Source organism: Arachis ipaensis, chromosome B4 (assembly GCF_059453495.1).
Source record: "Arachis ipaensis isolate K30076 ecotype BB chromosome B4, ASM5945349v1, whole genome shotgun sequence".
NCBI lineage: Eukaryota > Viridiplantae > Streptophyta > Magnoliopsida > Fabales > Fabaceae > Arachis > Arachis ipaensis.
In genome coordinates, this window is record NC_142439.1 from 54,241,748 (window position 1) to 54,255,969 (window position 14,222).

The 14,222-nt window shown below is 37.4% G+C and overlaps 1 non-coding gene across 1 annotated transcript; it reads right to left on the reverse strand.

Moving 5' to 3' along the window:
- Positions 1 to 13,625: 13,625 nt before the first annotated feature.
- LOC148567618 (small nucleolar RNA R71) lies at positions 13,626 to 13,729 on the reverse strand. Its single transcript, XR_015882397.1, has one exon. It is a non-coding gene; the product is annotated as a small nucleolar RNA R71 (small nucleolar RNA).
- Between the last annotated feature and the right edge of the window lie 493 nt (positions 13,730 to 14,222).

Sequence of the window (14,222 nt, forward strand, 5' to 3'; positions counted from 1 at the left end):
TAGAATATGCATATGATGCTCCTTTCTGAAAGCATGCCAGAAGGACACCTTCTGATCAATTGCTTGTATCTTTCCCAAGCTTCATAGAGGGATTCGCTTTCCTTCTGTCTGAAGGTTTGGACTTCCACTCTAAGCTTACTCAATTTTTAAGGTGGAAAGAACTTTGCCAAGAAGGCATTGACTAGCTTTTCCTAAGAGTTCAGGCTTTCTTTAGGTTATGAGTCCAACCATGTTCTAGCTCTGTCTCTTATAGTAAAAGGGAAGAGCATAAGTTTGTAGACCTCAGGGTCAACCCCATGGGTCTTAACAGTGTCACAGATTTGCAAGAATTCAGCTAAAAACTGATGAGGATCTTCCAATGGAAGTCCATGATACTTGCAATTCTACTGCATTAGAGAAACTAATTGAGGCTTAAGCTCAAAGTTGTTTGCTCCAATTGCAGGAATTGAGATGCTCCTTCCACAGAAGTCAGAAGAAGGTGCAATGAAGTCACCAAGCATCTTCCATGCATTGTTGGCATTGTTGTTATTTTCGGCTGCCATGTCTTCTTCTCTTTCAAAAATTTCTATTAGGTCCTCTCCAGAGAGTTGTACTTTAGCTTCTCTTAGCTTTCTCTTCAAGGTCCTTTCAGGTTCAGGATCAGCTTCAACGAGAATGCCTTTGTCTTTGTTCCTGCTCATATGAAAGAGAAGAGAACAAGAAAGTATAGAATCCTTTATGTCACAGTATAGAGATTCCTTGTGGTGTCAGAGGAAAAGAAGAATAGAAGGATGTGGTAGAGAGGAGAATTCGAACTTATAGAGAGGGGGAGAGTCCGAATTGCTAATAGAGGAAAAGTGTTAGTCCTTAAATAGAAGAGGGTGAGGAGGTGGAAAGAATTCGAATGTAAATTAAAATAAAAGGAAAATATTTTTATTTTTATTATAAAATGTAGTTAGACTTCGAAAATTAGAAAGGAAAATAAAATGAAATTTAAAAACTAAATAAATTACTTAATTAAAAAGATTTTTGAAAAAGTGGTTAGTGATTTTTGAAAATTAGAGAGAGAAAGGTAGTTAGGTGGGTTTAAAAAGGATATGATTGAAATAGAAAATTTTCAAAATCAAACAAAAAGTAAAGTAGTTAATTTTAAAAGATTTGAAAATCAATTTTGAAAAGATAAGAAGTTAGAAAAGATTTTGAAATTGATTTTGGAAAAGATATGATTGAAATTTATTTTGAAAAAGATTTAAAACGGAAATAAAAGAAATTTGATTCTGAACATTAAAGTTGATTACTTGACTAACAAGAAACTAAAAGATATGATTTCAAAATTTAAAAATTGAACCTTTCTTAATAGGCAAGTAACAACTTGAGATTTTTGAATCACTTACATTAAATATTGGCATTAATTAAAAAAATTATGAAGATTTGAAAAAGATTTGAATTAAAAACTAAGTTAACTCCTTTGTGTTGTCCTGGCGTTAAACGCCCAGAATGGTATCCATTCTGGCGTTTAACACCCAAAATGCTACCCTTTTGGGCATTTAACAACCAGCCAGGTACCCTAGCTGGCGTTTAAACGCCAGTTTTCCTTCCTTGCTGGGCGTTTTGAACGCCCAGCTTTCTCTGTAATTCCTCTGCTGTATGTTCTGAATCTTCAATTCTCTATATTATTGACTTGAAAAGACATAATTTTGAAAATTTTTGAAATTTTAATGATGAAAGAGAAAAATAACAGAATGAGACTAAACATGGAAAATCAAGATCAAAACAAATAATGCATGCAAGAACACTTTGAATGCCAAGATGAACACCAAGAACACTTTGGAGAACATGATGAACATCAAGAACACATTTTTTGACAATTTTTCAAGAAAACAAAGACATGCAAGACACCAAACTTAGAAGTTTGTATAGTAGGGACAATTTCAATTTGAAAATGCATATGAAAAATAACAAAAGACATCACACAGGAGAGTTTAAAGATCAGAACAAGAGAATCATCAAGAACAACTTGAAGATCAACAAAGAACATAATGCATAAAGTTTCGAAAAATGCAAGAAAAAGAAAAACATGCAATTGACACCAAACTTAAAATTTGACACTAGACTCAAACATAAAATATTTTTGATTTCATGGTTTTATAAAAAATTTTTTTTGTAATTTTTCAAAAATTAATTGGAAAAAGAGAAATAAGGAATTAAAAATTCTTAATGAGAATTCCAGGAATCATGCAATATTAGTCTAAAACTCTGGTCCAGGAATTAGACATGGCTTACTAGCCAGCCATGCTTTCAGTGAAAGCTTCGATCTAAAACACTAGACATGGTTAATGGCCAGCCAAGCTTTAGTAGATCATTACATACAACAGCTCAATTGATGAGAAAGACAAAGAAGCTCTTCTAAGGATAAGTGAAACCTCGGTCCAAAAGATTAGACATGGCTTAACAGCTAGCCAGGATTCAACATATCTCATGAAACTCTAGAATTCATTCTTAAAAATTCTGAAGAACAAAAATTTTTTTTGAAATTTTTCGAAAATAAATAAAAATTAAAAAGCTTAATCATAAAATAAAAGTACCTAATCTGAGCAACAAGATGAACCGTCAGTTGTCCAAACTCGAACAATCCCCGGCAATGGCACCAAAAACATGGTACACGAAATCGTGATCGCACACTTTTCACACAACTCCGTGCAGCTGACCAGCAAGTGCACTGGGTCATCCAAGTAATACCTTACGTGAGTAAGGGTCGATCCCACGGAAATTGTTGGCTTGAAGCAAGCTATGGTCATCCTTGTAAATCTCAGTCAGGCAGATTCAAATGGTTATGGGATTTTGATAATTAAAATATAATTAAAACAGAAAATAAGATAGAAGTACTTATGTAATTCATTGGTGGGATTTCAGATAAGCGCATGAAGATGCTTTGTTCCTTCTGAACCTCTGCTTTCCTATTGCCTTCATCCAATCATTCATACTCCTTTCCATGGCAAGCTGTATGTTGGGGGATCACCGTTGTCAATGGCTGCCGTCCGTCCTCTCAGTGAAAATGGTCCAAATGCGCTGTCACCGCACGGCTAATCATCTGTCGGTTCTTACTCATGTTGGAATAGGATCCATTGATCCTTTTGCGTCTGTCACTATGCCCAACACTTGCAAGTTTGAAGCTCGTAACAGTAATTCCATCCCATATACTACTCAGAATATCACAGATAAGGTTTAGACTTTTTGGATCTCAAAAATGCTGCCAATTGATTCTAGCTTATACCACGAAGACTTTGATTTCACGGAATGGAAGGCTCTGTTGTCAGGAGAGGCAACCATGCATCGTGAACCAGGAGGCTAAGAGATACACACTCAAGCTATTGCAGATAGAACGGAGGTGGTTGTCAGGCATACGTTCATAAGTGAGAATAATGATGAGTGTCACGGATCATCACATTCATCCAGTTGAAGTGTAAGTGAATATCTTAGAATAAGAATAAGCTTGAATTGAATAGAGGAACAATAGTACTTTGTATTAATTCATGAAGAATAGTAGAGCTCCACACCTTAATATATAGGGTGTAGAAACTCCACCATTGAAAATACAAAAGTGATGAAGGTCCAGGCATGGCCGAATGGCCAGCCCCCAAGACGTGATCAAGAGATCAAAAGATGATCAAAAGATAGTTTCAAAAATGATCTAAAGATGTTCTCAAGATGAAAATACAATAGCAAGAGGTCCTATTTATAATGAACTAGTAACCCAGGGTTTACAGAAATAAGTAAATGATGTAGAAATCCACTTCCGGGCCCACTTGGTGTGTGCTTGGGCTGAGCATTGAAGCTTTCACATGTAGAGACTTTTCTTGGAATTAAACGCCAGCTCTGGTGCCAGTTTAGGCGTTTAACTCCAGCTTTTATGCCAGTTCTAGCGTTTAACGCTAGAATATGGTAGAAAGTTGGCGTTTAAACGCCAATTTGCGTTATCAAAACTCGAGCAAAGTATGGACTATTATATATTGCTAGAAAGCCAGGGATGTCTACTTTCCAACGCAAATGAGAGCGTGCCAATTGCACTTATGTAGCTTCAGAAAATCCACTTCGAGTGCAGGGTTGTTAGAATCCAACAGCATCTGCAGTCCTTTTCAGCCTCTAAATCAGAATTTTGCTCAGGTCCCTCAATTTCAGCTAGAAAATACCTGAAATCACAGAAAAACACACAAAATCATAATAAAGTCAAGAAATGTGATTTTTATTTAAAAATTAATAAAAATATAATGAAAAGTAACTAAAACATATTAAAAACTACCTAAAAACAGTGCCAAAAAGCGTATAAATTATCCGCTCATCACAACACCAAACTTAAATTGTTGCTTGTCCCCAAGCAACTAAAAATAAAGTAGGATAAAAAGAAGAGAATATACAATATATTCTGAAAACATCTATGAAGATCAGTTTTAATTAGATGCGCGGGGCTAGTAGCGTTTTGCTTCTGAATAGTTTTGGCATCTCACTTTATCCTTTGAAGTTCAGAATGATTGGTATCTATAGGAACTCAGAATTTAGATAGTGTTATTGATTCTCCTAGTTCAGTATGTTGATTCTTGAAAACAGTTACTTTATGAGTCTTGGCCGTGACCCTAAGCATTTTGTCTTCCAGTATTACCACCGGGTACATAAATACCACAGACACATGACTGGGTGAACCTTTTCAGATTGTGACTCAACTTTGCTAGATTCCGCAGTTAGAGGTGTCCAGAGCTCTTAAGCACACTCTTTTTGCTTTGGACCATGACTTTAACCGCTCAGTCTCTAGCTTTTCACTTGACACCTTAACGCCACAAGCACATGGTTAGGGACAGCTTGGTTTAGTCGCTTAGGCCAGGATTTTATTCCTTTAGCCCTCCTATCCATTAATGCTCAAAGCCTTGGATTCTTTTTATTTTACCCTTGCCTTTTGGTTTAAACAAGTTACTGACTTTTTCTACTTGCTTTTTCGTTCTTTTTTTTCTTTTATTTTTTGCCATTTTTTTCGCAAGCTTTTCACTATTTTTTCTTGCTTCGAGAATCAATTTTATGATTTTTCAGATTATCAATAACATTTCTCCATTTCCATCATTCTTTCAAGAGCCAACAAATTTAACATTCATAAAAAACAAATTAAAAAATATGTACTGTTCAAGCATTCATTCAGAAAACAAAAGGTGTTGCCACCACATCAAAATAATTAAACTATTTTAAAATTCAAAATTCATGTACTTCTTTTTTCATTTTTAGAAAACAATTTTTTATTTAAGAAAGGTGAAGGATTCATAGGACATTCATAGCTTTAAGGCATAGACACTTACACACTAGTGATCATGTAATAAGACACAAACATAAATAAAACATAAAGCATAATTTTCGAAAAACAGAAAAATTAGAACAAGGAGATTAAAGAACGGGTCCACCTTAGTGATGGTGGCTTGTTCTTCCTCTTGAAGATCTTATGGAGTGCTTGAGCTCCTCAATGTCTCTTCCTTGCCTTTGTTGCTCCTCCCTCATGGCTCTTTGGTCTTCTCTAATTTCATGAAGGAGGATGGAATGCTCTTGGTGCTCCACCCTTAGTTGTCCCTTGTTGGAACTTAACTCTCCTAGGGAGGTGTTAATTTGCTCCCAATAGTTTTGTGGAGGAAAGTGCATCCCTTGAGGCATCTCAGGGATTTCATGATGAGGAATTTCCTTATGCTCTTGTTGAGGTCTATGAGTGGGCTCTCTTGTTTGCTCCATCCTTTTCTTAGTGATGGGCTTGTCCTCATCAATGAGGGTGTCTTCCTCTATGACAATTCCAGCTGAATTGCAGAGGTGACAAATGAGATGAGGGAAGGCTAATCTTGCCAAAGTAGAGGACTTGTCCGCCACCTTGTAGAATTCTAGGGATATAACCTCATGACCTTCTACTTCCTCTCCATTCATGATGCTATGGATCATGATAGCCTGGTCTATAGTAACTTCAGACCGGTTGCTAGTAGGAATGATTGAGCGTTGGAATCTTTTGACTATTACCTCATTAATGAAAAAACTTTATCTCTATTCATAGCTTTTCCATTGTAATAGCTTTCAGCCTTGCTTAGATGATACCTTTCAAAATCATCCCATTGCTCATAAACCTGCCATGACTTAAATTTTCAGAGGTCAATGTTGTTTAATATGGATGTGCAGCTATATTAATTTCCAAAAATTTCTTTATGTTCATAGCTTTCCCATTGCTTATAGCTTTTGCCCTTGCTTACTTAGATGATACCGTTTAATGCTTTCTCATTGCTCATAAACCTACCACGACTTAAATTTTCAGAGGCCAATGATGTTTAATATAGATGTGTAGCTTAATTAATTTCTAAAAATTTCTTTCTATTCATAGCTTTCCCATTGTTCATAGCTTTTTCCCTTGCATACTTAGATGATACCTTTCAATGCTTTTCCATTGTTCATAAACCTGCCATGACTTAAATTTCCAGATACCAATGTTGCTTAATATGGATGTGTAGCTTTATTAATTTCTCTTTTTCAATTTGTATGAGATTGGAAGCTTTTACCATCTTATGGTAGGAGTCATTCCATTGAAACCAAAAACACTAAAACAAATGAACAACCTATGTATATACATAAAGCTTTTCATGAGATGACATGATTGTATAAAGCTTTTAACTTAATCGGTATAAGTGTTCATGACCCATGTCTATAGCTTATTTTTGAATAGACATTCAATACACACAGACACGTTGATAAAACCCATTTTTAGGGTTTATCTTGTGCTGAGTTTAGATTATTTTGCCAACTTCTTCTCACATTTACTCAATAAAATAGCATGATTTTGTGATTATCACCTAATTTGTGCTTAAATGTGAAAACATGCTTTTACACCCTTAAATTGATAATTTCAATCTTTTTTTTATTCCACTGGATGCCTTGATGTGTTTTGTTAGTGATCTCAGATTTAAAAGGGCTAGGAATGGATCAAAGGAGTGAAGAGAAAGCATGCAAAGTGGAAAAATCATGAAAATCCAAGGATTTATGACGCGCCCATGGACGCGTGCGCGCACCAGCCACATCCGCGCGGATTGCGTACTGCTCCAGGGATGCGTACGCGTGCTGTACACGTACGCGTCGATGTCCACGCTGACACCTTTAATGAAATCTCACCTAGCGATTTTAGGATGGCTTCTGGCAGTTTTAAGGCTCATCTTTGGCGAAAAAGGGCTAGAAAGACCAAGGACTGAAGGGGGGAAGACATCCATCACTCAATCAATAAATCATTATTCATAATTTAGGTTTTAGATGTAGTTTTCTAGGGAGAGAGGCTCTCTCCTCTCTCTAGGTTCTTAGGCTTTTAGGTTTATTTCTTCCCAATTCCAGGTTCAATGTTCCTTTAATTTAGTACTCTTATTTATTCTAGTACTTTGGTTTATTTATTCCTTTTGTTGAATTTAGTTTGTGAATTCTCATGTTAGATTTGATTTTCTATTTAATGCAAATTGAGGTATTTCATATTTATGATTGCTTTTCTTCATTTGTTATTATTGATGCTTTCAATTGGTTGTTTGGATCTTATTATCTCTTATTGCTTTTCTATGCTTTTGTGTTGTGCCTTCCAAGTGTTTGATAAAATGCTTGGGAGGGTTTTAAATTAGATTTTTCTCCTTTTAGCCTTGGTTGAGTAATTGGTGACACTTGAGTTATCAAACTCCTTTGTTGATTAATAATTGAAAGTTAAAATTCGGATTCCACTAAAGCTAGTCTTTCCTTAGGAGTTGGCTAGGACTTGAGGAATCAAATTGATTTGTCCACTTGACTTTCCTTTATAATTAGAGGGTTAACTAAGTGGGAGCAATGAACAATTCTCATCACAATTGATAAGGATAACAAGGACAGAACTTCCAATTCTCATACCTTGACAAGAGCCTTTATTAGTTGCTAGCTTATTCCCTCTACCATCTACATTTCTTGTTTCTCATCCAAAACCCCAAAAAGATACTTTTCCATAACCAATTATAAGCACACTTCCCTAAAATTCCTTGAGAGATGACCCGAGGTTTAAATACTTCGGTTATCAATTTTATCAGGGGTTTGTTACTTGTGACAACCAAATTTTTGCATGAAAGGATTCTTTGTTGGTTTAGAAGTTATACTTTCAACGAGAATGTATTTGTGAAATTCTTTCCCAGCAAAAATCCGTTCATCAAAATGGCGCCATTGCCGGGGAATTGCAAACGTGATGCCAGGGCATCTTGGCCAGTTTCACTGACTTTTTCTTTACTGTTTTTAGGATAGTTTCATACATTTCTTTAGGAAATAAGCTAGTTTTGGGTAAATATTCACTTATGCCTTGATTCAAGCATACATTGTGCATTTTACATAATTTCATGAGGATTTTGCATAAGTTTAGTGACAAATATTATGTTGCATTACTCATGACTTGGACTAGAGCTTTGATGCACTTTATTGCTTAATTTCAGGACCAAAAAGGAAGCAAGAAAAGGGGAGGTAACTTGCAAGATTAATGAGAAAAGTGATTGCCAATAACATTCTCAAAAAGCCATCAATGCCCACGTTAGAGAGTCACGTTAACTAACTTAGTTAACGTGACTCTAACGTGGAGAAGAGAAGTTGAGCCAACGTTAGTGACACTTAACATTGTCACTAACGTCGGCAATTACTCATAAGTGGCCACGTTAGAAGCCACGTTAACCTAGTTAACATGGCCTCTAACGTTAAGGGGGGAAGAGAAGCCAACGTTAGTGACACTCAACATTGTCACTAACATTGGCCTATGGTGCAAAGTACCACGTTAACTCCCACGTTAACTTGGTTAATGTGGGAACTAACGTAAAGGATGAAGAGTTGTCGACAACGTTAGTGACACTCAACATTGTCACTAACGTTGAAGCAACCACACAACCCCCAAGAGTCACGTTAACCTCCACGTTAACTTAGTTAACGTGGAAGCTAACGATGAGGAATGAAGGATGAGCCAACGTTAGTGACACTCAACATTGTCACTAACGTTGGGATGGCTAAAGATGGCTACGTTAGAGGCCACGTTAACCTAGTTAACGTGGACTCTAACGTGAGACCCAGGGGCACATTGGAACGTTAGTGACAATGTTGAGTGTCACTAACGTTCTCGAAGGTTGGCAAGGACCACGTTAGAAGCCACGTTAACCTAGTTAACGTGGGCTTTAACGTGAAACAAGAAGGGGCACACTGGAACGTTAGTGACAATGTTGAGTGTCACTAACATTCTCGAAGGATTAACAAGGCAACGTTAAAAGCCACGTTAACCTAGTTAACGTGGGTTTTAACGTAAGGCAAAGGGGTGCATTGGAACGTTAGTGACAATGTTAAGTGTCACTAACATTCTCGAACTTATATTCTCACTAAATATTAACACCCCTAACGTCCTGAGCTGAAGTCTCTGCCCACTTAGCACTTTCTCTCTGCAAGTAAAGCCAAGCCCAAATGAAGAAAAGAACTGCTTCAAACTCAAGATCCAAAGGACCAAGACTTGAAGAGTAAACTAGAAGCTGAGAAGAGTAGTATATATAAGAGTAGCTTTGAATTGTAAAGTAGTTCTGGAGGCTGGGAAAAAGGGAACTACTCTCTGTATTTTACTTTCTTTGCAATTTCTAGTTTTATGATGTATTCTCCATCTTTGTTTTTATTTTCAAGAGCTGTGAACAACTAAACCCCTTTCATTGGGTTAGGGAGCTCTGTTGTAATTTGATGGATCAATACTAATTTTCATTATTCTTCTTCTATCTTTCCTCTTGATTTTACTTGAAAGCTTTCGATCTTCATCCCATTGAGTAGTTATCATGGAAGAGAAGCTATTCAAACTTGGATCTCTTTTGAACCTTGAAAGAGGAATGAAGAGATCAAGCTAGAAATGCTTTCTCATGCTGGACCAAATTGGGTTTGGATGGGTATGTGACTATAACCCTCTCAATACTTGGTTTGGAAAATGCATGTGGTATAATCAGTGACCATACTTCATCTCTTCTCATGAGAAATTGACCAAGGAATTGGCTATTGATCAAGATTTGAGAGATTAAATTGCAAGAAATTGTAATTCAATCACTTAAGATTGCCAAGGAGATCAATGAGTGCATTGATTGAGGAAGAGATGAAAATAAACTTGATCCGGAGAATTGCAACATCTCCCAACCCAATGAACTCCCCATCTCTGATCTTACCCATTCTCTTTAATTTCTGTCATTTACTTTTATGAGCAAATCCCCCATTCCCATTTACAATTCTGCAATTTATTTCCAGTCATTTACTTCCAGTCCTTTAATTCTAGCATTTACTTTTCTGTTATTTACATTCCCGCCATTTTAATTTCTGCAACTCTCAACCCAAATTCTGGATTCGCTCAACTAGAACATTCTTCTAATTAAAGTTGCTTGATCAATCAATCCCTGTGGGATTCGACCTCACTCTATTGTGAGTTTTTACTTGACAACAACTTCGGTACACTTGCCGAAGGGAGATTTGTTGAGAGACAAGTTTTCCGTGCATCAAGTTTATGGCGCCGTTGCCGGGGATTGATTGTGCATCAACAATGATTAAATTGGAAGATCACTAGATTGAGCATTTTTTTTATTTTGTGAATTTCATTTTTCTGTTTGAGTGATTTACTTTTTGTTTTAGTTAAACTTCTTCCCTTCTCCCTCTACCCGTTTGTTTTTCTTTGTTATTTTCAATTTTGTTTGCTAACCCACTAATTGTTTGATATATTGCATCATCCACAACTAACAATAACTCTGACACAAATACTGTCTGCACCTATTTTCTTTGCTTGTACTTGTTGGTTGTATGACAGGGAGAAGAAGCGGGGCTTCAACTTCCTTTGATTTTGAACCTGAGAGAACCTTCCTTAGACTAAGGAGGGAGGCAAAAGAAAAACGTGTAGTTGGTGCTGAAGAAGAGGAGGAACACTTTGAGGAATACTTTGAACCTAACATGGAAGAAAACATGGAAAATCATCATGAAGAAGAGACTCACAACCATGGCAGAGGAGGTGGAGCAAATCATGCTGCAGAGGATAGAAGAGTTTTAGGCTCTTACATCAATCCAAACCCAGGCAATTGTGGAAGTAGCATCCAAAAGCCAACAATCCATGTGATGACATGTCATCATGTCATGTTTTTCTATGCTTTTTGTTTGTTTTTTTTAGGTTTTATGCACTTTCTTGAGCCATAAGTAAGCCAATTGGGTAGAATTTCATATTTCCTTTGATTCAATCAACCATGGATAAATTAATGCATTTTCATGAGATTTTGTGTTATAATTGTTATATATTATGAAAGAAACACAATCTCATGATTTGGAGCATAGCTTTGATTGTTCTGATTGATTGATGATAGGTGAAAAGAGCTTTGAAGAAGGTTGAAGAAAGAAGGAATGGCTAGGAGCAAGAGAGAACAAAAAGCTTGAGCCAAAGTTTGCCTCAAACTTTAGCTCAAACTTTTGGAAAAGTTGAAATCTCCCTGGAAGAAGCAAAAGCTTGTGCCAACGTTTAGCTCAAGCTTTTTGGCAAACGTTGGCACCACACACCAACACCCTGGAGGAGAAAAAGCTTGCGCCAACGTTTGCCTCAAGCTTTTTGGCAAACGTTGGCGCCACACCAACATACCCAGGGGAGAAAAAGCTTGCGCCAACGTTTGCCTCAAGCTTTTAGGCAAACGTTGGCGCCACAACAGCCTGAAGGTGTATACTTCCAACAAGAATAACTTGAGCTACAGAGCTCCAAATGAGGTGATTCAAAAAGCAATGGAAAGTAGGAATCGAGAGCTTTCAAAGCATATATGGCAACCTGCAGTGAGGCCAACTGACCTCTGCACCTTCGACGGAGTATAACTCGAGCTGTAGAGCTCCAAATGATGCGCTTCCAACGGCATTGGAAAGTAGACATTCAGGACTTTCCAACAATATATAATAGTATGGGGTGGACAATACGTTTGAGCCTCCAGAACTGGCGTTTTCGACCACGTTTGAGGCAAACTTTACCTCAAACGCTGCACTCCAAAGCCAGCGACCCTGCCCTCTTAAAATGAGCATAACTTGAGTTGTAGATGTCCAATTGAGGTGATTCCAATTGGATTAGAAAGCTGACATTCAGAGCTTTCCAACCATATATAATAGTCTATAGTGGGCATGAAATTGGCAACGTTGACAAGAGTACAAAGTAGCGCCACAAGACATGCAAGGGAGGATCCACGTTTGAGCTAAAGTTTGACCTCAAACTTTAAGCCAAACGTGGATGACAGCTAAAAGAGCAAGCTGCTACAAAAAGCTTGAGTCAAAGTTTGCCTCAAACTTTGACTCAAACTTTTTTTGGTTCATGGTCCGGTTCAAAGCTTAAATATTTCCCAAGGTCAAGAGCAATCAACAGAGGCTATTTTCAACCCAATTCCATCAAGGCCAAAAGCCCAATTGACATCACTCAAAGGTACAAGAAAAAATTTGATTAGGAATTTCATTTTCTTTGTAATTTACTTTTCAATTTCATTTTCATTTGTCATGTTTGTAAAAGCCTATAAAAAGGCATCATTTTCATTTGAGAAAGGGGGGCCCGAATAGAGAGAATAGAGGTTGGCTCTGATAGAGAGCATTGGAGGCTGGCTCCACTAGGGAGCATTAGGATTGAAGAGCTTTCCCTCTTCTAGTTTTTCTTTCTTTGAATTTGAATCTTGGATTGAGGGGAGAAGGAATTCTGTTTCCCTCTCGGTCTAAGATTTCTCTTGTTCTTCTTCTGCAATTTTAATTTCTCCTCTACTACAAGTTCCTTTGCTGCAAGTTTACAATTTAATTTACATTGAGCTTGATTTAGATCTTTGGTTCTCATTGCTTTCTGTTCTCACTGAATTCAATTTACTATTAAGCAATTTAATTCTTCTGCAAGTGCTCTGCATTTTACATTTCTGTTCATGATCTGATTTACTTTTCCTGCAATTTTAATTTTCTCTAAGCTTTGATCTATTGCTCTCTTTAATTTCCAGCACCCACTCCCCTTTTACATTTAATGCAATTTACATTTCTTGCAATTTAAGTTTCAGCTATTTTACTCTCTTGTTCTTTAATTTACTGTCCAATTTACTTTCTGCACTTTAATTTTCCTTGTCATTTACTTTCTGCTGCATCAATTATCACTCAAATGTTAGCTTTACTAAACTAATCACCCACTAAAGTTGCTTGATCCATCAATCCCTGTGGAATCGACCTCACTCCCGTGAGTTTTACTACTTGATGCGACCCGGTGCACTTGCCGGTTAGTTTCGTGTGTTTGGAAAATTCGTTTTCCGCAAAAACACCATCACCATGCCAACAACTTTGAACTTAAACCACAGCTCATCACCCTTGTTCAGAACAATTGTTCGTTTGGAGGAAGCGTTCAAGAAAACCCCAATCAACATTTAACCACCTTCCTGAGAATATGTGACACAGTGAAGTCTAATGGTGTTCATCCTGACGCCTATAGACTGCTCTTATTTCCCTTCTCACTCAGGGACAAGGCAGCCAAGTGGCTGGAATCCTTCCCAAAGGAGAGCTTGACAACTTGGGAAGATGTGGTGAACAAATTCTTAGCAAGATTCTACCCTCCTCAACGAATCAATAGGCTGAGAGCTGAGGTTCAAACTTTCAGGCAACAAGATGGTGAGACTCTATATGAAGCATGGGAGAGGTTCAAGGACTTAACAAGGAGGTGTCCACCTGACATGTTCAACGAATGGGTCCAACTGCACATTTTCTATGAAGGGCTCTCTTTTGAGTCAAAGAAGGCAGTAAACCATTCATCTGGAGGATCCTTGAACAAGAAAAAGACCATTGAGGAAGTCATAGATGTTATTGAAACAGTAGCAGAAAACGACTACTTCTATGCTTCCGAAAGAGGGAACACAAGAGGAGTGATGGAGCTAAACAATGTAGATGCTCTGTTGGCCCAAGACAAGCTCATTACCTAGCAGCTGGCTTACCTCACCAAGAAGATGGAGAGGAACCAAGTAGCAGCAATCTCCACTTCGTCAACAACACAAGAAGGAGTGAATGAAGAAGCAGAGGGGAGTCAGGAGCAAGCCAATTACATTGGGAATTCACCAAGGAAAAACTATGATCCATACTCCAAGACTTACAACCCTGGATGGAGAAACCACCCAAACTTTGGGTGGGGAAGTGAGCAAGATCAAAAGCAATTCACCCAGAGGACATCTCAA